Raw genomic sequence first — 23,412 nt, forward strand, 5'->3', positions numbered from 1 at the left:
TTTTTCTGCTATACATCAACATGAATCAGCCATAGGTATACATGTGTCCCTCCCTCTTGAACCTCCTTCTCAGCTCCCACCTCATTTCACCCCTCTAGAGCCCTGGTTTGAGTTCCCTAAGTCATACAGCAAATTCCCACTGGCTATCTATTTTACATCTGGTAGTGTACAAGTTTTCATGCTATTATGATGTCTTTAATTTCTTTATGAAGCTAATTTTAGCTATTGGATAAAAGGTACTTGGGGTAGGAAGGATACTGTTGACATTCACTAGTTGAAAGTTTACCAAAAAACAACAAAAAAAAAACACACCAGATATAAGACAGTAATGTTAGTTGGAGAAAAAAGAATATTTGAAAGGCATTGTATCAAAATGATTGGACTACTTTGATTGTCTCAGGGAGAAATGGGTGAGATTGTGTTTGATGATGAGTGTGAAGTTTTCTATTTGGGGAAATATACATCTCTTACATCATTTATAGAGGAACAAACAGAAAACTGCATAAAATCTAAAGGGAGAGTAATGAGTTCAGTTTAGTTGTAACCAAATCTGAGGTGGCTTTGGTACATCTGGGTACTCTGAAATATGGCTCTCAACATGAGAAGAAGAGGAGATAGAAACATAGATTTTGTAGTTATCAAGAATGTACTTTGGAAAATATAACTCAGGGTAAGACAAGCACTTTTATACATTATTGTAGGGCTGTAAATTGATTAAAGTTTTCTCAGAGAAACTAAAGAGTGTGAAAAATGTTTCCATTAGAATAAGTATGGGAAAATATCCTAAGCTGAATATGTAATATGCATTCAACAATTGTCTCTTAGTTCATTGATGCAGAGACCACATCTTGTCTTTCTCTTCCTTGCTGCTTCCTTTTGAACTAAATCACGTATACTGGGACAGTGTGGATAATGAACATTTGCTTGTGTGACTAAATTGTACAGCCCTTCAGGCCTACTTTTGCAGTTGCTCTTTGTATTAAAGTAAATGTAGATTTTTAAAAATCTAATAAAGGTGCAACAACAGGCTTTTTCATTACAAGTATCAAAGTAACCACTGAAGGAAAAAATTACCTTTTTGTAACTAGATGTTTGATGATCAATTTGAGGATTAGTATTAAGAGAACCAGAAACCATTTGCAGGAAAATTTTAAGGAGTGCTTCTTCAAGAATGTCAACATAATAGCAGAAAGTGTTTAGAACAGAAGACATAAAACCTTTTCTAATATTCAATATAATAACTACCTCAAAGCCAGAAGTTGACTACAACACCATCATAAAGCTCAGGATGGAAACCATAATTAATAATATGTGTAGAGAATTTGAAATAAACAGTAATAAAGATGAAATTATAAAAACTTTTAAAAACTAAATTTTATGTAACATAGAAATATTTCAATATAGTTAAAGAAATGTGACATGTATATTTTTATGTTTTTATTCATCCAACATATTCTTTTTATCATTATATGAATATTTTTGCTAAAAATTCTGGAATTACAGAAAAGCATAAAAACTTAATCATTCTTCACCTCAGTATTAAAGGAAGAGCTCTACAAATATTTAGGTATCCAAACTATAGCTATATATATTATCATATGTTAGTTCAGTCACTCAGTTGTGTCCGACTCTTCGCAACCCCATGGACCATAGCATACCAGGCCTCGCTGTCCATCACCAACTCCTGGAGTCTGCTCAAACTCATCTCCATTGAGTCGGTGATGCCATCCAACCATCTCATCCTCTGTCATCCCTTTTCCTCCTGCCTTCAATCTTTACCAGAATCAGGTTCTTTTCCAATGAGTCAGCTCTTTGCATCAGGTGGCCAAAGTATTGGAGTTTCAGCTTCAACATCAGTCCTTCCGATGAATACTCAGGACTGATTTCCTTTAGAATGGACTGGTTGGCTCTCCTTGCAGTCCAAGAGACTCTCTAGAGTCTTCTCCAACAACACATTTCAAAAGCATCAATTCTTCAGCACTCAGCTTTTTTTATAGTCCAACTCTCACACCCATACATGACTACTGCAAAAACCATAGCCTGACAAAAATTATCAATTAACTATGAGCATTTTCCTGTATTACTAAATAATCCATTTATCTTCATGTAAGTCAATCTTATGGCTGTATCATAATTTATTTCTTAATACTGAGAAAATATCACTTAAAGTTATTGGATGGTAGACAGTGACATTGCAGTGTTCAGAGCAGTTAGCAAAGAAATCGTCTTCAGAATGAAACAAAGAAACTGAAGGCAAAATGAGAACAAAATGACCATAGAGTGTTCTATGTGACAGTGATTAGCTAAAGCTAGTGGGAGGAGGGATTCAGTAGGTGGGGGAGTTAGATAAAGAAGGACTCTGAAAGCCACACTTAGAGTTCACATTTTATCCTGAGGGCATGTTTATGTACAGAGGCATACCTTAATACAGTCAATGTTTTTGAAAGTTTAATCAAGTGGCCATATGTTATGGGAGTGGAGTGAGGAGAGACTGAAGACAAGCAGACCTGTAAAGTGGTTAGGGCATTAATCCCAGCAAGAGATGAAAGGGACGTCATAGGGAATGGAAAGAAAGAGGCAGATTAAGAGAAACATTTTGAGTAACAATGTCATAGAACCGAGTCCCTCTGATCAGAGAGGAAAAACAAACATTACCTTAGTTTTGAACAGGAAATTTGAAACTATGGCAAAACCCCAACTCAAATTGTGGCTATTTGGAGTATAATAAAAGAATCTGTGTTGCAGTTCTGAGTAAGTAACGAATGAATTTAACTGTACAAAAGTTACCTGCAATGTTGGAACCTTGAAGAAGAAAAAGCTAAGGAAAAAAGAATAGGAGTGAATAGCATAAGTTTGAAATGTACATGGAGGAAATGTCCACAGTAAAGAAGCAAGAGGAAGAAGTATCCAAGAAGAGAAGAAAAACAAAGCAAAAGCAGCTAGGATTGGGCAATGGCATCAGATTATAGAAAGGAATAAAATAATGAGAACTAGAAAAACTATTGGATTTGACAAAGAGTTCCTGCGGTGATTTCAAGAAGGCAGTTTCAGGCAACATATGGGAGGCTGGAATCAGACTGAAGACTGAGGAAAGTAATAAAATTCAATAAATATCTTCACTCAGCCTTAAAGGGTGACTATTTAAAAGCAGGAAAGAGAGCTGTCATATCAGCTAGTCGGAAAGATTTTTGTTTGTTTTTTAAGGGAAATGATTAAATTTGTAAACAGAAATTAGCCAAGATAAAATCTTATTTATCAGTTTATTTTTTTACAAATTTATCTTAAAGCCTGGGGACTGGATTGCTACTGCTAAGGCGCTTCAGTCGTGTCCGACTCTGTGCGACCCCATAGACGGCAGCCCACCAGGCTCCCCCGTCCCTGGAATTCTCCAGGCAAGAACACTGGAGTGGGTTGCCATTTCCTTCTCCAATGCATGAAGGTGAAAAGTGAAAGTGAAGTAGCTCAGTCCTGTCTGACTCTGAGCGACCCCATGGAGTGCAGCCTACTGGGCTCCTCCGTCCACCGGATTTTCCAGGCAAGAGTACTGGAGGGGGGTGCCATCACCTTTCAATTTTTGATACTTCCACCATCCCCAGGATAACGGGAAGAGAGGATTCATAGCACATTGGTTAGCTAAGGGAAGAGCAGGCATGCTCAGACTGTCTGTGCAGAGCTTCACAATCGTGTATGACACTCTCCAGGAAATTCCCTGGGCTCTTTTTACTCCCCTATGAACTCCGCAGTTTCTAACGTCTGTTGTAGCAGTTAGTTTTATACTACTTTGACATTTAGACAATATCCTTTATTATAACCAGAGAAGGCGATGGCACCCCACTCCAGTACTCTTGCCAGGAAAATCCCATGGACGGAGGAGCCTGGTGGGCTGCAGTCCATGCGGTCGCTCAGAGTCAGACAGGACTGAGCTACTTCACTTTCACTTTTCACCTTCATGCATTGGAGAAGGAAATGGCAGCCCACTCCAGTGTTCTTGCCTGGAGAATCCCAGGGACAGGGGAGCCTGGTGGGCTGCCATCTATGGGGTCACATAGAGTGGGACACGACTGAAGCGACTTAGCAGTAGCATTTTGTTACAATACATAAGATTTAATATATAGTCATGTCTAATTATGTCTGATGGTGAAAGTAAAGTCTGATATTGTAAACAACAATATTGCCTTGTAACCTGGAATTTTAGGTCTATAAATCAAGATAAATTGGATGTGGTCAAGAATAAACATCGACATTTTAGGAATCACTGAACTAAAATGGATGGGAATGGGCAAACTTAATTCAGATGAACTGTACATCCACTGCTGTGGGCAAGGGGCTTCCTTCCTGGTGGCTCAGAAGATAAAGAATCCTCCTGCAATGCAGGAGACCTGGATTCAATCCCTGGGTTGGGAAGATCCCCTAGAGGACAGCATGGCAACCCACTCCAGTATTCTTGCCTGAAGAATACCCATCGCAGAACAGCCTGGTGGGCTATGGTCCATGGGATTCCAAAGAGTCAAACACGACTGAGCAACTAAGCATGGCACTTAGGGCAAGAATCCCTTAGAAGAAATGGAGTAGCTCTCATAGTCAACAAGAGTCTGAAATTATGGCATAAGATTATTGATGTAAACAAAAAATACATAGCCAAAGGTTGTGTAATGAAAGAGAACTGGACGTAACTTGAAATACATGCAGTGTAAACCAGCAACTGTTCCTTAATAATTGTGACAATGTAACCCCTTCAAACTCTATTGCTACTTTCAGTCCTACATCTTCATATCATGTTTGGTGTTTTCCTTCATTTCCTGAAACTCCTTTGACTTCTGTCCAATTTATAATTTGTAAATTCTCAGTATGATAATGATAACTTAGGTTTCAGCCCAGGAGATGCAGATTTTTTTTTCTTCTGCATATCAAATAATATCTTAGTGGGCTGCCAACCTGTTTAAATTCTAGAGAGACTGTGATCAATAGGCTCTTTTTTTTTTTTTTTTTTTTTTTGAAGTTGAATGTTAAATTTATTTGGAATTAAAGTAACCATATCAATAGCCAGGAATATTCCAGAAGTTGAAGGACATAAGAATAATTACATTAATGTTGACTGCTGATATAAATTCATACAAAATTCTGTGAAAACAATTTGACAAAATCCATCACTCTTTAAATATAATTTAACCAATTTGGTTATAGGGATATGGCCTTTAATTTTTTTTTCATGAGTTCACACATACACACTTCAACTTTATTAGAATCTGGAACAATGGTTACAGAAAACAAGGTCTATCTAGGCAATGAAATTGTATTTAACTGTTAAAAGAACCTAGATGCATTAGCATTGACATAAGAAGTACCAGTATATTAAAAAGAAAGAAGCTTCAGAGAGTAGGTCTAGAGTGATTTGTTTCATTTTAAAATAAATAATTTTATGTGTTTATAAAATTTTATGTGTTTATAATATGTGTATGTTAAGCACAAGATGGTGGAGTAGAAGGACTTGAACTCATCTTCTTCAAGAACTCCAAAATTGCAACTCACTGCTGAACAACCATCAACAAGAGAATGTTCAGTCAGTCAGTCAGTTTTGTCACTCAGTCATGTTCAACCCTTTGCAACTCCGTGAACCACAGCACGCCAGGCCTCCCTGTCCATCACCATCTCCTAGAGGTCACCCAAACCCATGTCCATTGAGTCGGTGATGCCATCCAACCATCTCATCCTCTGTCGTCCCCTTCTCCTCCTGCCCTTTTCCCAGCATCAGGGTCTTTTCCAATGAGTCAGCTCTTTGCATCAGGTGGCCAAAGTATTGGAGTTTCAGCTTCAACATTCATTGTGAGGTATTCATTGTGGGTACTCATTGTGATCAATAGGTTCTTGCCACAGATTCCTGGGATCAAAAATGGATTAACCCATTGTTTTCCAAGGTCAGGTTCACACTGTAATCATCTGGGAAATATTTTTAAAATACTGATTCCTATCTCTCACTGCATACATTCTAATTTAGTTTGTATGGCGGGTGACCTGGGAATTAGATTTTTTTTTTTCAACTCAACAGGTGATGTTAATGTGCAGAGAAATGTGGAAACCACTGGACTATCCTTTTGTCTTTGTATTTTATGGCACACATACACCCTCTTTAATGCTAAGCATTGAATCATGATGCCTGATTTCTTCTCTTCTAGGATCCCCTTTTTCCTCTTCCAATAGGGAAATCCAATCTGTTTAAATATTTCGCACTGTCATACCTTGCACAGTCGAACTGGCACAGAGCTCTTCAAATATCCTGGTACCCCAATCCAAGCTTCCTCTTAATGTTTTTGATAAGGAGGTGCTTTCTAGACCTTCTTAGAGGTGTAGAAACATATTGCTTCTAAAAGGCTGCTCTTTCAGCAGCCTATGAACTTCTTTCTCAATCCTGTGCTTTTAAAGTTGCTACATTTTTAACTGCATTGATTGTAAGTACTTATTCCAAATTTTGATCACTAATCCAACAGACCTTTAATGGTAACATCAGTCATACGCACTTACAGCAACACATTAAAACCCAAATTCTCAGCGAAAGCTCAACAAATTAATGAATTCAGTGTGATCAAGTCATGATATATGATGATGCATGATTATATCACACATAAATTTCTTTCTATATAGTCCAACCCTTTTAGATTGAGCCCCATACACTCCCCAATTTCATGAAGACACAGATGCTTAGAACTGAGAACATTTTTGGTGTAATAGCTCTCTCTTTCCATGTAGGAAACCATATCTATTTGAATTGAAATGTACTTTAAGTCTGTATATAGTCACGAAGGCAATACTGTGGAGGGAGATTATCTTGAGAAGATTTGGCATTAGCACATGAGGTATCTTTCTCAGAGTGGTTTATTTGCTAAGCCCTGTTCAACTCTTGTAACCCCACAGACAATTGCCCGTCAGGCTCCTTTGTCCATGGGATTTTCCAGGCAAGAATATTGGTGTGGGTTGCCATTTCCTTCTCCAGGAGCTCTTCCCTGACCCAGGGATCAAATCTGGGTCTCCTGCATTGCAGGCAGATTCTTTACTTACTGAGCCACCAGGAAGAGTGTAGAATGGCTTTTAAGCAGAAGAAAGCAGCTTTCTGGGGAAGAGGAGCTGCCTTGTTCAAGAAGAGCTCAAGAGCATTTAGCATCTTCAGGCTCTTCCATTTATTCCCCCAGACTCCTACGCCACATACAAAGTTCTGTTCCCCAACACAATTAGCACTATAAATCTGCCACTGCCATAATCTGATCTAAACTTCCACAGTCATATCTGCTGTCCTCTTACTGGAGATAGGATGCTCCTTCAAAGTCCCATACAGGCTCTCTGTTTCTTCTTTTAAGATTGTAAATTTTAGTCCACTTTTTCCCTATGTAGACTCTCTAGAGCCATGGGGAACACCCAATCTTTATAAAGATTACTGCCTGTACCAACTGGGACTTGTTCTCCCAACCCTCTTTCTTTCATCTGCATTTCAATCATGCCACAAGAGATAATAATTTAATTGGATGTGATGTCACTTCTTGATATAGATTTTCCGTGGCCCTTTTCTCCACCCTGTACTCCACTCTCAGTGAAAGTATCCCTATACATATTTACCCTTTAACCAATCCAGTCCCAGAATATCACTACAAGTGTCTGTTTAATCCTACCAATAAAGGCCTCAATAGGAAATACAGTAAGTCCCCTACATACAAACCTTCAAGTTGAAAACTTTCAAAAATGCGAACATGCGTTCACCTGTGCAGTCATGTAAGTTAGTTCACGTGTCTGGCATACAATGTCACATGCATGCATCCCCTACAAGTGATTGTGAGTTTTCATGCTTTACTGTACAGTCTGTATAGAGTACAGTATGTTTATTTCAAGTCTAGGATGTCCAGAAACAAGTGTAAAAACAGCTGTGACATAGCTGGTACTACTATGCTTTTCAAGGTACTGTAACATAAGATTAAAAAGGTTTTATTTTTTACATTTGTTTTTTATGTATTATGTGTGTGAAAAGTATTATAAATATATTAAAGCACAGTATATATAGCAAATTGTGTTAGTCGGGTATCTAGGCTCACTTTGCTGGTTGTTGCTCTTCACTTGCTCAGTTGTGTCCGACTCTCTGTGACCCCATGGAGAGCAGCTCACCAGGCTTCCCTGTCCTTCACCATATACCAGAGCTTGCTCAAACTCATATCCATCAAGTCAGTGATGCCATCCAGCCATCTCATCTTCTGTCATCCCCTTCTGCTCCTGTCTTCAATCTTCCCCAGCATCAGGGTCTTTTCTGATGAGTCATTTCTTTGCATCAGGTGGCCAAAGTATTGGAGCTTCAGCTTCAGCATCAGTCCTTCCAATGAATATTCAGACTGATTCCCTTTAGGATTTACTAGTTTCATCTCCTTGCAGTCCAAGGGATTCTCAAGAGTCTTCTCCAATGCCACAGATCAAGTGCATCAATTCTTCAGCATTCAGCCTTCTTTTTTTTTTTTTTTTTTTTTTTTGCATCCAGCCTTTTTTATGGTCCAACTATCACATCCATACATGACTACTGGAAAAACCATAGCTTTGATTAGACAGCTCTTTGTTGGCAAAGCAATGTCTCTGCTTTCTTAATGTTGTCTAGTTTGTCATAGCTTTTCTTCCAAGGCACAAGCATCTTTTAATTTCATGGCTACAGTCACCATCTGCAGTGATTTTGGAACCCAAGAAAATAAAGTCTGCTACTGTTCCATTGTTTCCCCATCTATTTGCCATGAAGTGATGGGACTGGATGCCATTATCTTCATTTTTTGAACATTGAGTTTTAAGCCAGCTTTTTCACTCTCCTCTTTTACCTTCATCAAGAAGCTATTTAGTTTCTCTTTGCTTTCTGCAATAAGTGTGGTATCATCTGCATATCTGAGGTTATTGATATTTCTCTCCTGGCAATCTTGATTTCAGCTTGTGCTTCCTCCAGCCTGACATTTCACATGATGTACTCTGCATATAAGTTAAATAAGCAGGGTGACAATATACAGCCTTGACATAGTCCTTTCCCAATTTTGAACCAGTCCATTGTTCCATTTACGGTTCTAACTGTTGAATTTACTTTGCTGGATTTATGAACAAATTGGAGTTACGAATGTGCTCTCAGAATGGAACTCACTCATATGTAGGAGACGTATTGTAGTTGCACACTCAAGACAGGATCATTTGAGAACAGTTCGTTTTCAAGGAGACTATTTATAAAAGTCTGCATTTAGAAGAACCAAGACGCTTATTTCTGGACTTAGTAGCTCCACACCTCTTACTATTCCTAGTACCATTGGTAAAAGGGGAAAGTAAGGGTAGTGGTTTTGGGAACCTGGAAGTAAATAATTGTATAGATTTTCAGTTCATGTTAAATAGCCAGTTCCCTGCAGCAAAGGACCAAGGGAGAATAATCTGGCCAGTTTGTTTTGTCTTCTTTTGTTTTCCTATTAGGGTTTCTTGTTGACTAAATCCAACCTGAAACCAAAAGATATGGACACTTGCTAATATGGCTCTTCCAAAGGTGACTCACAGACCAGAGGGGGAGGTTTAAGAGAGTTGAGAGCACATACAAAGTTTAAGATACCCCATACACTCTCATTTTAGAGCAACTGCTTAGAACTTAGAACTTAACGTATTCTTATGGGTATGAAACAGATTTTTTTAGGAAGAAAGAACTGTCCAGATTTTAATCGTGTAATTATTTTCAAATACATCTTAATCAAAGTTTTACTACCTAGGATTTGCATAGTAAGGAACTATGTTATTAATATATTGAGCACATCCTATATGTCAAGCAAAGTTTTCCCCCATGGCTTAGCAGGTAAATAATCTGCCTGCAATGCAGGAGATGTGAGTTCAATCCCTGGGTCAGGAAGATCTCTGGAGAAGGGCATGGCAACCCAGTCCAGTATTCTTGACTGGGAAATCCCATGGACAGAGGAGCCTGGAGGGCTACAGTCCATTGGGTCACAAAGAGTTGTACATGACTGAAGTGACTGAGCACACGTGTCAAGCATATTTCAAATTTATTTCATTTATTGTCTAATTTGATTGTCAAGCAATTCTATTGCTGTGTATCCATTGTTAGGTACCATTGTGCCAATTTTGTGATTCAGGAACTGGTGTTTGATGATATTATTTTATTTTTAGTTATTAGATTGTAAGTGGGAATTTAGGATATGACTTCTGCTCTGAATCCAAAGCCAGGACGTTGCACTAGTTAGTTTAATATTGAGGAAATTTTTCTGCAATTCTTTCTTCCTATACACACTTCACAATTATTCACTGGGCATCTTCTGAGGCAGACAGTGTAACAAGAATCATGGTAGATACGAACAAGGATATAACAGAGAGATATTTCTATTGAAATATCTCCTAAGACTGATTGGAAGTTCCTTTAACAACAGAAGAACACTGCTATTATTTTGTAGGTACTAGTATTTTATATTTCAAAATCATGTGTTTAGAGTTTTCTAAAGTGATTAAAAATTGAGTGGTTATCATTTGCCCTTAGTCTACGATTGACGTGCTCTGGAAATTATTGTAATGTCACATGGATTAAGGCTATGATCTAGTTTATAACATTCTAACATAAATAGTAAACAGATGAGTTTTCATAATGTCAAGTTTATAATAAAAGAGGCTATTTTACTTGTCTCATGGCTTCATTTTTGTCACATTCAAATGGATAATAATACTTTTTTATTAAAAGTCAATTTAAGATTTTTTTATTCTGTTAGACAGAATAAGCTTGCTCAGGACAATTTGATTTTAATTTTGTTTATAGTGACGTTAACAAAGAAATAGCAACTTCAAGGAGGTTCTAAAAATAATATCCATTGCTTAAACAGTCTAAGAATTAATAATCTAATAAAGATGGATATATTGAACAATTCTCTAAATGATGCTTTATAAAACTCAAAAAAGACATGCAGATATTCACATTTTCTTTTTTTTGAAAATAAAATATGAGGTAAGGCGAATCTTAAATTCTGTCTTCCCTTTGCTGGCGAAATGACAACCATATTAAAGCTATACACACACACATCCAAACACAAGAAGAAACCTTTCCTGAGCAGTACATAGTCTGTTGGTGACTGGAGCAGTTATGTAGGGTGCTAAGCAGAGGAACTCTAACACAGAATCAGTGAGTCAAAAAAAGGTTCTTTGGAGAAATGACTCTGCAGATGAAACCAGGAAGATATATTAGAATTAATAAAAAGAAAAAAAGCATAGGCTATTAGCATAGGCAATGGTGGATACTGGTGTTGTAGATCTCCAAGGATTTCAATCTAGGTGAAGAATATAGAACAACATGAGGGAGATAGAATGTAGAGGCAGGCTAGAAATACGCTACAGAAACATTTAATGTCTTAATAATGATTTTCCCAAGAAATATTGGAAAGATTCAAAACAGTGAAAAGATCTGTTCAGATTTATATTTTTGAAAGAACATGTAGGTAAAATAATGCAGGTAAATTGGAAGAGATTAATTATAAATAAAGTTGGGATAGCTATTCTGGGCAAGAAAATATGTAATTTTACTATGGTTTTTGATATTAGAAATTATAGAAAGGGATGAATTGGAGAAAAATTAAATAAGTATTAAGAAAGGTAGGAATTAGAAGGGTGAGTTGGAAAACAAAATTAGTACCAAGGTTTGAGGACAGGGATAATGGATATGATGATGACATTCTCATAGATAAGTGTCAAGTAAGTTTCAGAATGCCTCTATGACTTTTCCAAACATGTTCAGTAAATAACTGATACCCTGAAATATAAGGAAGATATTTGACTCAGTTATTATTCACAGATAACATAATTAGTGAGTTTAGCATTCAAAGAGTCTCTGAAGATTAAATGCTGAAATTGTCTGTTTAAACAAAGCTTGATATGGAATCTGTGCATCTGAAACCTGGTATTTCCCTGAACATCCATTACGTATTGCTACAGACGCAAAAGCCACACACACTTAGACAATGTGCCTTGACAATGACACATCATTTCCTATGCATGAAGTTAGTCTAGTTATGGTACAGAGCTGAATTTCTGGCACTTTCAGGCCTCTCAAGGCCACAGGCATGTCATTCTCTTCACTGTGGGATGCTGTCTGCCATGGGCAATGTTCTACCATTACAGCTTGAGCCCATAGGAAGCACCTTTCCATAACTGATCCACCACTGCTCTTTATGTTCTCTCTGATATGTTGCATAAAAAGTAGAATTTAGCTAAATATCTTCTCAGATATTTTGGAGCTATAGTAAAAGGCACCAGTTTTAGGAGGAATGAGAGATAGAGAAGGGAGGGAGAGTGAGTGAGTGAATATGTGTGTATGTGTATATGTATATGTATGTTTGTGTGTGGGTGAGATAGACTATGTAAGGTACTTAAAAATTACATTTTCTCTTTTAAACAAAATTCAAAGACCTTCCATGTCCATTATCTCTGCTGGGTGTCTTTTGGTGGATTTACTGCAATGATGGTATAAAGCGTCCAAAGTTTCTTGTATTCACAAATTTTGCAATGTGAATTTACAGTTCATTTCATTATAAGCTGGAGTTTATTCCCCTGGTCTTTGAATCAGGGGAGTTACTTGCCTAGACCAGCAGAATGTTGTGAGTGACAGTGTGCTGGTTCAGAACCTGAGACTCAAGAGTCCTTGCACACTTTTGATCTCCCTCTTGCTCTTCTGCCTCTGCTATGAGCATAAGCCTAGATCAGCCTCCTGGGGCATGAGAAGACACATGGAGGGGAGCTGATCTGCACAGCCAATGGATAGGCCAACTCCAAATACGTGAGTCCAGACAAAATTAGCACAGCTGCATATCTGCTCCAAAGCTAACTGCAGATGCATGAGGAAGTCCAGATAAGACCAGAAGAACTGCCACCCACAGGATATACTCGTAAGCAATAAAACACAGACATTATGTTATGCCACCAACTTCGGGGGCGATTTGTACTGTTACAGTAGCTGATTGATGAAGTTCTTTATGTGCCAAAAGTACAGAGGTACCATCTTAGCCCCATGTTTTAGGTGGATGAGATTACTGTGACTTTATAGGTTGGTTGTATCTTGAACACTTTGATTCCATGAATCATAACTTCTTGATTTATTTAGTCACTCTTAATCATATCCCCAAATTTTGTACTGAAGTGTTATGACTAGTAATACAAATCACGTTATAAATGCTATAATGATAATATCCTGGGCCTTCACCCTGAATGTGAAATATATTTACACATATTTATTTTGATTACAATCCTTATATTAATGCCGTTGAGAAAGAGGCATGTGCTTTTGCTAAAGTATTCTTTGAATAACAAGCTCACACCTCCCCTTTGACTCATTTTGTTTTTAAACCAAATGAGCTCAGACATTTTCTCCTTAAATCATCTATTTTCAAACTATCCCAGTTTTCCCTTCTGTTTATGATACTGAGAATGCCAAAATTTTTACAGATTTTCAAAATATTGACACCTTGTTGAAACCTTCGTCAATATTCCTCAACAAAGACATTCCCTTTGTGAACTAATCAATATTCCTTAATTCTAATTCAGTGTGCTGTTCTCTTATTTCAGAATTGATGATGAATATATGTATCTGTGTCTATTCCAAAATATGCCTGACCACATAATAGAATTACAACATTTTATCTATTAATAGATAGGCCATTTTCTCTATATTTAACAACATATCTCTGTTATTTAAACCTATTATTCTTCACCTACTCTTTTAATTAAAAAGACTAACAATGATTAGTCATTACCTTATATAAGCCATGAATTTATCTTTTCCTCACAGCATGAAAAACTTAATTTTTTTTTCTGTTTACCTTTAGTAACAAGTTAGCTTTTCTACGTACCAAGTAGACATGCAGATATGCAGGAGAGAGGATGAGACAGGAAGAGAGGAAGGGAAGGAAGCAGAGAGAGAAAGAACTCTTGAGAACTATCTGAAAGGTCATGGCAAGATGATTACAATGAGAGAAATGTTCCAAACTGCTGGCTCCCCAGATGAATCTTGTCTGCAGATGTGTTTTATTTGGCATACGCATTGTCTAAAACAAACTTGAATTAATTTTCACAATTAAAAACAGAGGAATTTAATGAAAAAAAAATCTATCCTCTCTTGAAAAATCATAAAATATATCCACACTGAGCCAACATGCTTGAATGACAAATATCTGCTGGAGCATAATAGTAGCTGCTGCTTCTGATGGGGAATGAATTCTCCAGACCCATCAATGTCAAGTATTCTATTGCTTACAGCATTTGGCTATGACAAAAGAAAAGTTAGAAATTCTTATTTTTTAACTGTAATATTTTTATTCTTTTGCAGAGACAAAATAGATAGTTTTAAGGGCTTTAGGAAATAAGGAAGTAAGGGAGTGGCAACTGTTTACCTGGCTGGCTTAACCCATTTACTTGCCTGGCTCCTGCCTTTTGGTTTCAATACTGGATTTAAGATTTTAGAAGGACTGAGATAGTCAATACCTCTGAATTACAGGTGGCAGAAACCAACTCAAATTTCTTTAAACAAACAAGAAGTGGGAAGTCAATGCTCACATTATTTGTTCTAGCATTCATCATAAATCTGTTTCTTTGGTTTTTTACTTACTGATGCTGTTGTGCTCCCTGATGGGTTCATTTGCAGTCTGGTTCTAGAAGTGAGATAAGAAAGGCAACTGGTTCCCCCAGGATTACATCATCTTGCATGTCCCTAACTCCAGATGGAGGGAGAGTACTGTTCCCAGTAATTCCAGTATGACTCCTTGTGTAAGGCCACATGTACAATCCACCAACCAGTATTGGCATGGTAATATTTTGTGATGTTTTTATTCACTGTGCCTTTTGGTTTCATGTAATTCCATTTCTTTATTTTTGCCTTTGCTTCCCCTTGTCTGAGGAGACAGATCCAAAGAGGATTACTAAGCTTAATATCAAAGATCATACTGCCAATGTTTCCTCCTAGAAATTTTATGGTTTCAGGTCTTACAAAAATATCTTGATTCTGAGTTTGATTTTCAATATGATGTGAGAAAGTAGTCCAGTGTGATGCTTCTGCATATAACTGTCTGATTTTTCCAACACTATTTATTGAAGAGGCTATATTTTCCACAATGTATGTCCCTGGCTCCTTTGCTGTAGATTAATTCTGATATATGTGTGGATTTCTTTCTGGAGACTCTCTTCTGTTCTATTAATCTGTGTCTGTTTTTGTGCTGGTACCATACTGTTTTGATTAGTATAGCGTTGTATTATAGTCTGGAGCAAGGAAGCATGATGCCTCCAATTTTTTTTTTTTTCTCAAGATTGCTCAGTTATCTAGAACCTTTGTTTTTCCTTAAAAACTTTACAATGTTTTGCTTAATGTCTGTGAAAAATACCATTCATATTTAGATACGGATTGCATTGAATCTGTAGATTGCCTTGGATGGTATGGTCATTTTAACAATATTGATTTCTCCCAATCGATTATCATGGTAATTTTGTATCTGTCTGTGTTGTCTCAGTTTCTCTCATCAGTATCTTATAGCTTTCTGAGTGCTGGACTTTACCTCCTTAATTAGATTTATTCCTAGATATTTTATTCTTTTTGATGCAATTATAAATGGGATTGTTTCCCTAATTATTTTTGATAGTTCAGTGTTAGTGTATAGAAACACAACAAGATTTCCATAAATTAATTTTGTATTCTGCAACTTTGCCAAATTTATCAGTGCAATGTAGTCGAAGAGACAGTAGTGGAAATCACTGAAGCAGAACAGGAAAAAAAGGAAAAATAATTAAAATAAAATGAGAACAATGGCTGGTTCTTATTGAAGTACAAGAGAAAACCACAAAATCCTGTAAAGCAAATATCCTTCAAATAAAAAATAAAGTGGCCAACAAAAACAAAAAAATTAGGACAATTTAATTCTTATTATAGGAGTCCCAGAAGGAGAGGCAAGAGAGAAAGGGGTACAGAATATGTTTGAAGACACCTCTAATGTTAGACATACCTACAAGCCAAAACATCCCTATCTGAGAAAGGAAACAAACACTGAGGTTGGGGAAACTTGCAGAGTCCCAGACAGGATCAATCCGAAAATGACTACAGTAAGATACAATGTAATTAAAATGTCAAAAGATAAACATAGAGAATATTAAAAGGAAAGGAAACATTACATACCAGGGATCACCAAAGTGACCATCAGATTATTCTTAAACAGAGACTGAAGACCAGAAAAGAGTGTCACAGTGTATTTAAACGGATGAAATGAAAAAAACCAATAATCAACAGTCCTCTAGCAGGAAAAGTTTTCATTCAGATTTGAAGGAGAGATCAAAAGTTTAACAGACATTCATCTGTTGATAGACATCTAGGTTGCTTCCAAGTGTTAGCTATTGTAAATAGTGCTGCAATGAACAATGGGATACAAAATTGAAAAATCTTTTTCAATGTTGATTCCCTCAGGGTATAGGCCTAGGAGTGGGGTTGCTTGGTAATATGGTGCTTCTATTCCTAATTTTTTAAGGGATCTCCATACCATCTTCCATAATGGATGTATCAATTTACATTCCCACCAACAGTGCAAAAGAGTTCCCTTTTCTCCACACCCTCTCCAGCATTTGTTTGTAGACTTTTTGATGATGGCCATCCTGACCAGTGTGAGGTGATCTCATTGTAGTTATGTTTTGAGCATCTTTCCACGTGTTTGTTAGCCATCTGTATGTCTTCTTTGGAGAAATGTCTGTCTAGGTCTTTTTCTCACTTTTTGATTGGGTTGTTTGTTTTTTCTGGTGTTGAGTTGTATGAACTGCTTGTATATTTTGGAAATTAATCCATTGTCAGTTGTTTCATTTGCTATTATTTTCTCCCATTCTGACAGTTGTCTTCTCACCTTATCATTTCCTTTGCTGTGCAAAAGCTTTTAAGTTTAATGAGGTCCCACTTGTTTACTTTTGTTTTCATTTCCATTACTCTAGGAGGTGGGTCATAGAGGATCTTGCTTTGATTTATGTGATGGAGTGTTCTGCCTATGTTTTCCTCTAAGATTTTTATAGTTCCTGGTCTTACATTTAGGTCTTCAATCTATTTTGAGTTTACCTTTGAATATTGTGTTAGGAAGTGTTCTAATTGCATTTTTTTACATGTAGTTGTCCAGTTTTCCCAGCACCATTTATTGAAGAGGCTGTCTTTGCCCCATTTTATATTCTTGCCTCCTTTGTCAAAAATAAGGTATCCATATGTGCATGGGTTTTCTATCTTGTTCCATTGGTCTATTATTTCTGTTTTTGTGCCAGCACCATACTGTCTTGATGACTGTAGCTTTGTAGTATAATCTGAAGTCAGGAAGTTTGATTCCTCCGGTTCCATTCTTCTTTCTCAAACTGCTTTGGCTATTCAGGGTATTTTGTGTTTCCAAATGAACTGTAAAACTTTTTGTTCTAGTTCTGTGAAAATGCTATTGGTAATTTGATAGGGATTGCATTGAATCTGTAGACTGCATTTGGTGGTATAGTCATTATCACAATATTGATTCTTCCTACCCAGGAACATAGAATCTCTCTCCATCTGTTTATGTCATCTTTGACTTCTTTTATCAGTGTCATAGTTTTCCGTGTACAGTTCTTTTGTCACCTGAGGTAAGTTTATTCCCAGATATTTTATTCTTTTAGTTACAATGGTGAATGTGATTGATTCCTTAATTTCTCTTTCTGATTTTCCACGGTTAGTATACAGAAATGCAAGTGATTTCTGTGTATTGATTTTATCTCCTGCAACTTTGTTAAATTCACTAATCAGCTCCAGTGATTTTCAGATTGTATCTTTCAGTTCAGCTCAGTCGCTCAGTTGTGTCCATCTCTTTGCGACCCCATGAATCGAAGCATGCCAAGCCTTCCTGTCTATCACCAACTCCCAGAGTTCATCCAAATTCATGTGCATCGAGTCGGTGATGCCATCCAGCCATCTCATCCTCTGTTGTCCCCTTTTCCTCCTGCCGCCAATCCCTCCCAGCATCAGGGTCTTTTCCAATGAGTCAACTCTTCACATGAGGTGGCCAAAGTATTGGAGTTTCAGCCTCAGCATCAGTCCTTCCAATGAACACCCAGGACTGATCTCCTTTAGGATGCACTGGGTGGATCTCCTTGCAGTCCAAGGGGCTCCCAAGAGTCTTCTCCAACACCACAGTTCAAAAGCATCAATTCTTCGGCGCTCAGCCTTCTTCACAGTCCAACTCTCACATCCATACATGACCACAGGAAAAACCATAGCCTTGACTACACGGACCTTTGTTGGCAAAGTAATGTCTCTGCTTTTCAATATGCTATCTAGGTTGGTCATAACTTTCCTTCCAAGGAGTAAGCGTCTTTTAATTTCATGGCTGCAGTCACCATCTGCAGTGATTTTGAAGCCCAAAAAATAAAGTCTGACACTGTTTCCACTGTTTCCCCATCTATTTCCCATGAAGTGATGGGACCAGATGCCATGATCTTAGTTTTCTGAATGTTGAGCTTTAAGCCAACTTTTCACTCTCCTCTTTCACTTTCATCAAGAGGATTTTTAGTTCCTCTTCACTTTCTGCCATAGATAGTATCTTTAGGGTTTGAAATATTACTCAGCTATAAAAAGGAATGCATTTGAGTCGATTCTAATGAGGTACATGAACCTAGAGCCTATTATACAGAGTGAAGTAAGTCAGAAAGTGAAAGATATTTATCAGATACTAACGCATATAAATGGAATCTAAAATAATGGTACTAAAGAATTTACTTGCATGGCAGCAGTGGAAAAACAGATATACAGAATAGACTTATGGACCTGGGGAGAGGGGAGGAGAGGGTGAGACGTATGGACAGAGTAACATGGAAACTTACATTACCATATATAAAATAGATAGCCAAGGGGAATTTGCTGTATGTCTCAGGAAACTCAAACAGGGTATCAACCTAGAGGGGTGAGATGGAAGGGAGATGGGAGAGAGGTTCAAAAGGGAGTGTATATATGTATACCTATGGTTGATTCATGTTGAGGTTTGGCAGAAAATAACAAAATTCTGTAAAACAATTATCCTTCTATTAAAAATAAATAAATTAAAAAAATGTTTAACAGATAAGAAAAACCCAAAAGCATTCCACATCACAAAATAAGCTTCAGAAGAAATATTAAAGAGGCTTCTTCTCTAAATGGAAAATAAAAAGCCATAACTAGCCACAATGTGAACATTTAAAATGGAAAAAAAATTTGATAAGGCAAATACACAGTAACAGTAATAGCTCAACTACTTATAAACCTAGTTCAGTCACTCAGTCATGTCCGACTCTTTGCAACCTCATGAATCGCAGCACGCCAGGCCTCCCTGTCCATTACCAACTCCCAGAGTTCACTGAGACTCACGTCCATCGAGTCAGTGATGCCATCCAGCCATCTCATCCTCTGTCGTCCCCTTCTCCTCCTGCCCCCAATCCCTCCCAGCATCAGAGTCTTTTCCAATGAGTCAACTCTTCACATAAGGTGGCCAAAGTACTGGAGTTTCAGCTTTAGCAACAGTAGGAAGATTAAAAAACAAAAGTAGTACAGTCATCTATTTCCACTATAAGCAGTTAGGGGATACACCAAACAAAAGGATGTAAATGTCATGTCAAAGCAGTAAATATTTGTAAGGGGCAGTAAAAAACACAGGGTTGTTAAAGTGTTTTCAAAATTGAGATCAGTAACTTAAAATAATCCTTCATATTTTGCTATATAGAAGCCTTATTGTAGCCTCAAACAAAACATCAATAATAGATACACAAAAAGGAAGAAATCCAAATATAACATCAAAGATACTACTCAAATCACAATAAAAAAAAAAAGAAGAAGAAGAAGAAAGGAACAAAAAGCTACAAATATAAAGTCAATAACAAATTGGCAATACGTATATAATCAATAATTTCATTACATGTAAATGGGAAAGTGCTTCAATTAAAAAACAGAGAGTAGATGAATGAACATAAAAATAAGATCCATATATATATACATGCCCCCTACAAGACACTCGCTTCAAATCTCAATACACAGACAGACTGAAAGGGGATGGAAAAGGTATTCTACGCAGATGGAAATGAATACAAAGCCAGGTTACCACATTTATATCAGACCAAATAGACTTTTAGGCTCCAAAATCACTGCAGATGGTGACTGCAGCCATGAAATTAAAAGACTCTTACTCCTTGGAAGGAATGTTATGACCAACCCAGACAGCATATTAAAAAGCAGAGACATTACTTAGCCAACAAAGGTCCATCTAGTCAAGGCTATGATTTTTCCAGTAGTCATGTATGAATGTGAGAGTTGGACTATAAAGAAAGCTGAGTGCTGAATAATTGATGCTTCTGAACTGTGTTGTTGGAGACAACTCTTTATAGTCTCTTGGACTGCAAGGAGAGCCAACCAGTCCATCCTAAAGGAAATCAGTCCTGAATATTCATTGAAAGGACTGATGTTGAAGCTGAAATTCCAATACTTTGGTCATCTGATGTGAAGAATTGATTCATTAGAAAAGACCCTGATGCTGGGAAAGATTGAAGGTGGGAGGAGAAGGGGATGACAGAGGATGAGATGGTTGGATGGCATCACCAACTCAATGGACATGAGTTTGAGTAAACTCCAGGAGTTGAAGATGGACCGGGAGGCCTGTCCATTGCAAAGAGTTGGACATGACTGAGCGACTGAACTGAACTGAACTGACTTCAAAACAAAGACTGTAATAAGAAATAAAGAAGGACTCAATCCAAGTAGACATAGCAACTGTAACTATATATTGTATCTGATGTAGGATCACCCAAATATATAAAGCAAATATTAATGGACATAAAAGGAGAATTCAACACTGATACAATAATAGTATGGGACTATAGTGCCTCATTTACATCTTTGAACAGATCGTCTAGGTAGAAAACTAATACTGAAACACTGGCCTTAACACATTAACCAGATAATTCATACATTATATATTTTGTATTTCAACATAATAAAGGCCATATATGACAAACCAACAGCTAACTTCATACTCAACATGAAAAGCTGAAAGCATTTCCTCTAAAATCAGGAAAAAGACAAGGATGTCTACTCTTCCATTTTCATTCATCTCTTGTTAGAAGTTTTAGCTACTGCAAAATTTATATTGTCTTTCCAAGACAATATAAGACTCAAAGAACAGTTTATCTTCCTCTTGACAAGTTATTCCTGTTCTGTATCTGAATTCTACACATTTAATCCCTTTAAACAGTATATTACCTGTTTATTTCAGTGAATATTTGTTTATATTTAGTCACATGTTTATACCTGTGGTTTTCTTTCATTCATTTCAGCCTCTTCATCTATGATCACTTTCTGTTTGCATAGAGTGTATTCTGTAGATTTCAGTGCAACTCCACTTGTGATTAAGTTTCTTAGTTTTGTCCAAACATGTATTTATTTTGCCTTTCATACTTGAAAAAGGTTTTCAGATTTTCACAAAAATTGTGAGCTTCTACTCTTGTGAATGAGGAGAGATCCCACTTGTAGTGGGAACAAGTATTACTGAGTTATGAATATTTGGGGTTTATTTATGTAGTGAGTCAAAATAATGTGGTCCTAGCTATAAGTGAACATGCTTGTTAATACTATCCAACTCGTTCTGAGATTCACCTACATGTAAATTGCTATTGGTTCAGTTGCTAAGTCATGTCCAACCCTTTGAGACCGCATGGATTGTAGCATGCCAGATTCTTCTGTGCTCCACTATTTTCCAAGTTTGCTCAAGGTTTGCTCAAATTCATGTCCAGTGTGTAAATTATTCAACTTTAAAGTGTTAACTCTTGGTGTGATTTATGTACATCTGGCTCCTGTACCTCATCTGGCTAGCTCTAGTTTTGGTGTCGGTGGTTTAGTTGCTAAGTCGTTTCTGACTTGTGATCCCATGGACTAGAGTCCATCAGTCTCCTCTGTCCATGGAATTTTCCCATGGCAAGAATACTGGAGTGGTTTGCCATTTCCATCTACAGGGGATCTTCCTGACCCAGGGATTGAACCCAGGTCTCCTGCACTGCAGGCAGATTCTTTAGTTTTATGTACATGTAAAACTGGTAAGTATTCTATGGTGATGTTGATTAAATGTAATGTCTTTCTGTGGTGGTAGTCAGTATTTTTGTGTTTGTATTGATATAGTGAGACTGAGATTTATCATACACATATGTACAAATACTCTACACACTCCCAACTCTGCGGTTGTCAAGTCACTTTTTTTTTTTTTTAAGTTCCTTGGGAACGGGGGACTGGAGGTGAGTTTAATCTTAATTCATATTTGCCCTGAAACTAGCCTTTGAAGTCCTACCTTTCTTGATGGAGGGATGTAGATGTCTCCTAGTAGACTCCCTATCATTGGAAAGATGAGAGCTTTGGGTTCTGTTTCAATGTCTTATGAGATCAAAATAGCATCAGTGCAATATTATCATGATTGAAAACTATCTTTAGGGAAAACATGGATGATGTGCTCTGCCTGCTTCTGAGTAGTCTTATACTAAGATAATTCTTTGAAACCTTTAAAATAATGTATTAAAATATTTTAAGTAGCCTTTTTAATTGATTTCAGAGGGCCAAATAATCTGAATACGAATTCTGATGACTACCATATACAAGGTGACAATTTTTTACTTTGCCAGTATCTCAAGACTAGAATGGTAGGGCTCAAACTCTGTAATTATGTGGCTCAGTGATTGGGTGGAATCCAAACGCTTGCTTCTTCCTCCCTCTTCTTGGCTCCACTGTAGAGTACACAGAATTTTTAAGGCAGTCTCTTCTCTTGTGCTAGCAGTAATAAGTAAAAACTAGATGAAGTTACCATTGCTTGGTAGCTTAAAAATTTCTCATAATCGCTTATTATAGAAATTCCTCTACTTCAAAGACTATTTTCTCTACAAATAAAATTATATGACAGAATATAGGTGGCATTTGGCTGATGAAAATTAAACACAAAAATCTGTTACCAAGATGTGAAAGGTCTTAACAGTACCAACTAAATTCAAAATTATATTATTACATTTCTGCTGTTTTTATATTTTAATTTATACTATAGGTTAGCAATACTTAAATGCCATTCTCTTCCTTAGAAGGAATTTTACATGTTATCTATGGAATTAATTTTTGCTGATTATTCATTGTCAAAATTTGCATGGTGCATGTGTTTTTACTGTGTATTGGGTTGGGGGATGGTGAACATGAACCAACTTCGAATGAAGGTCATTAGGTATATTTTATGAACATGTCTCTGATTTTAATATATGAGGTAGTTTTATACACTAATATGTAATTTTATGGTGTTTAGCATTAATATTCTATGCTACAATAATATCGGATTTTATTTGACAGCTTTTGTGGCAAAAAGGCTCTGTACA

The sequence above is a fragment of the Bubalus kerabau genome, chromosome 1 (genome assembly GCF_029407905.1).
Source record: "Bubalus kerabau isolate K-KA32 ecotype Philippines breed swamp buffalo chromosome 1, PCC_UOA_SB_1v2, whole genome shotgun sequence".
Taxonomy (NCBI): domain Eukaryota; kingdom Metazoa; phylum Chordata; class Mammalia; order Artiodactyla; family Bovidae; genus Bubalus; species Bubalus kerabau.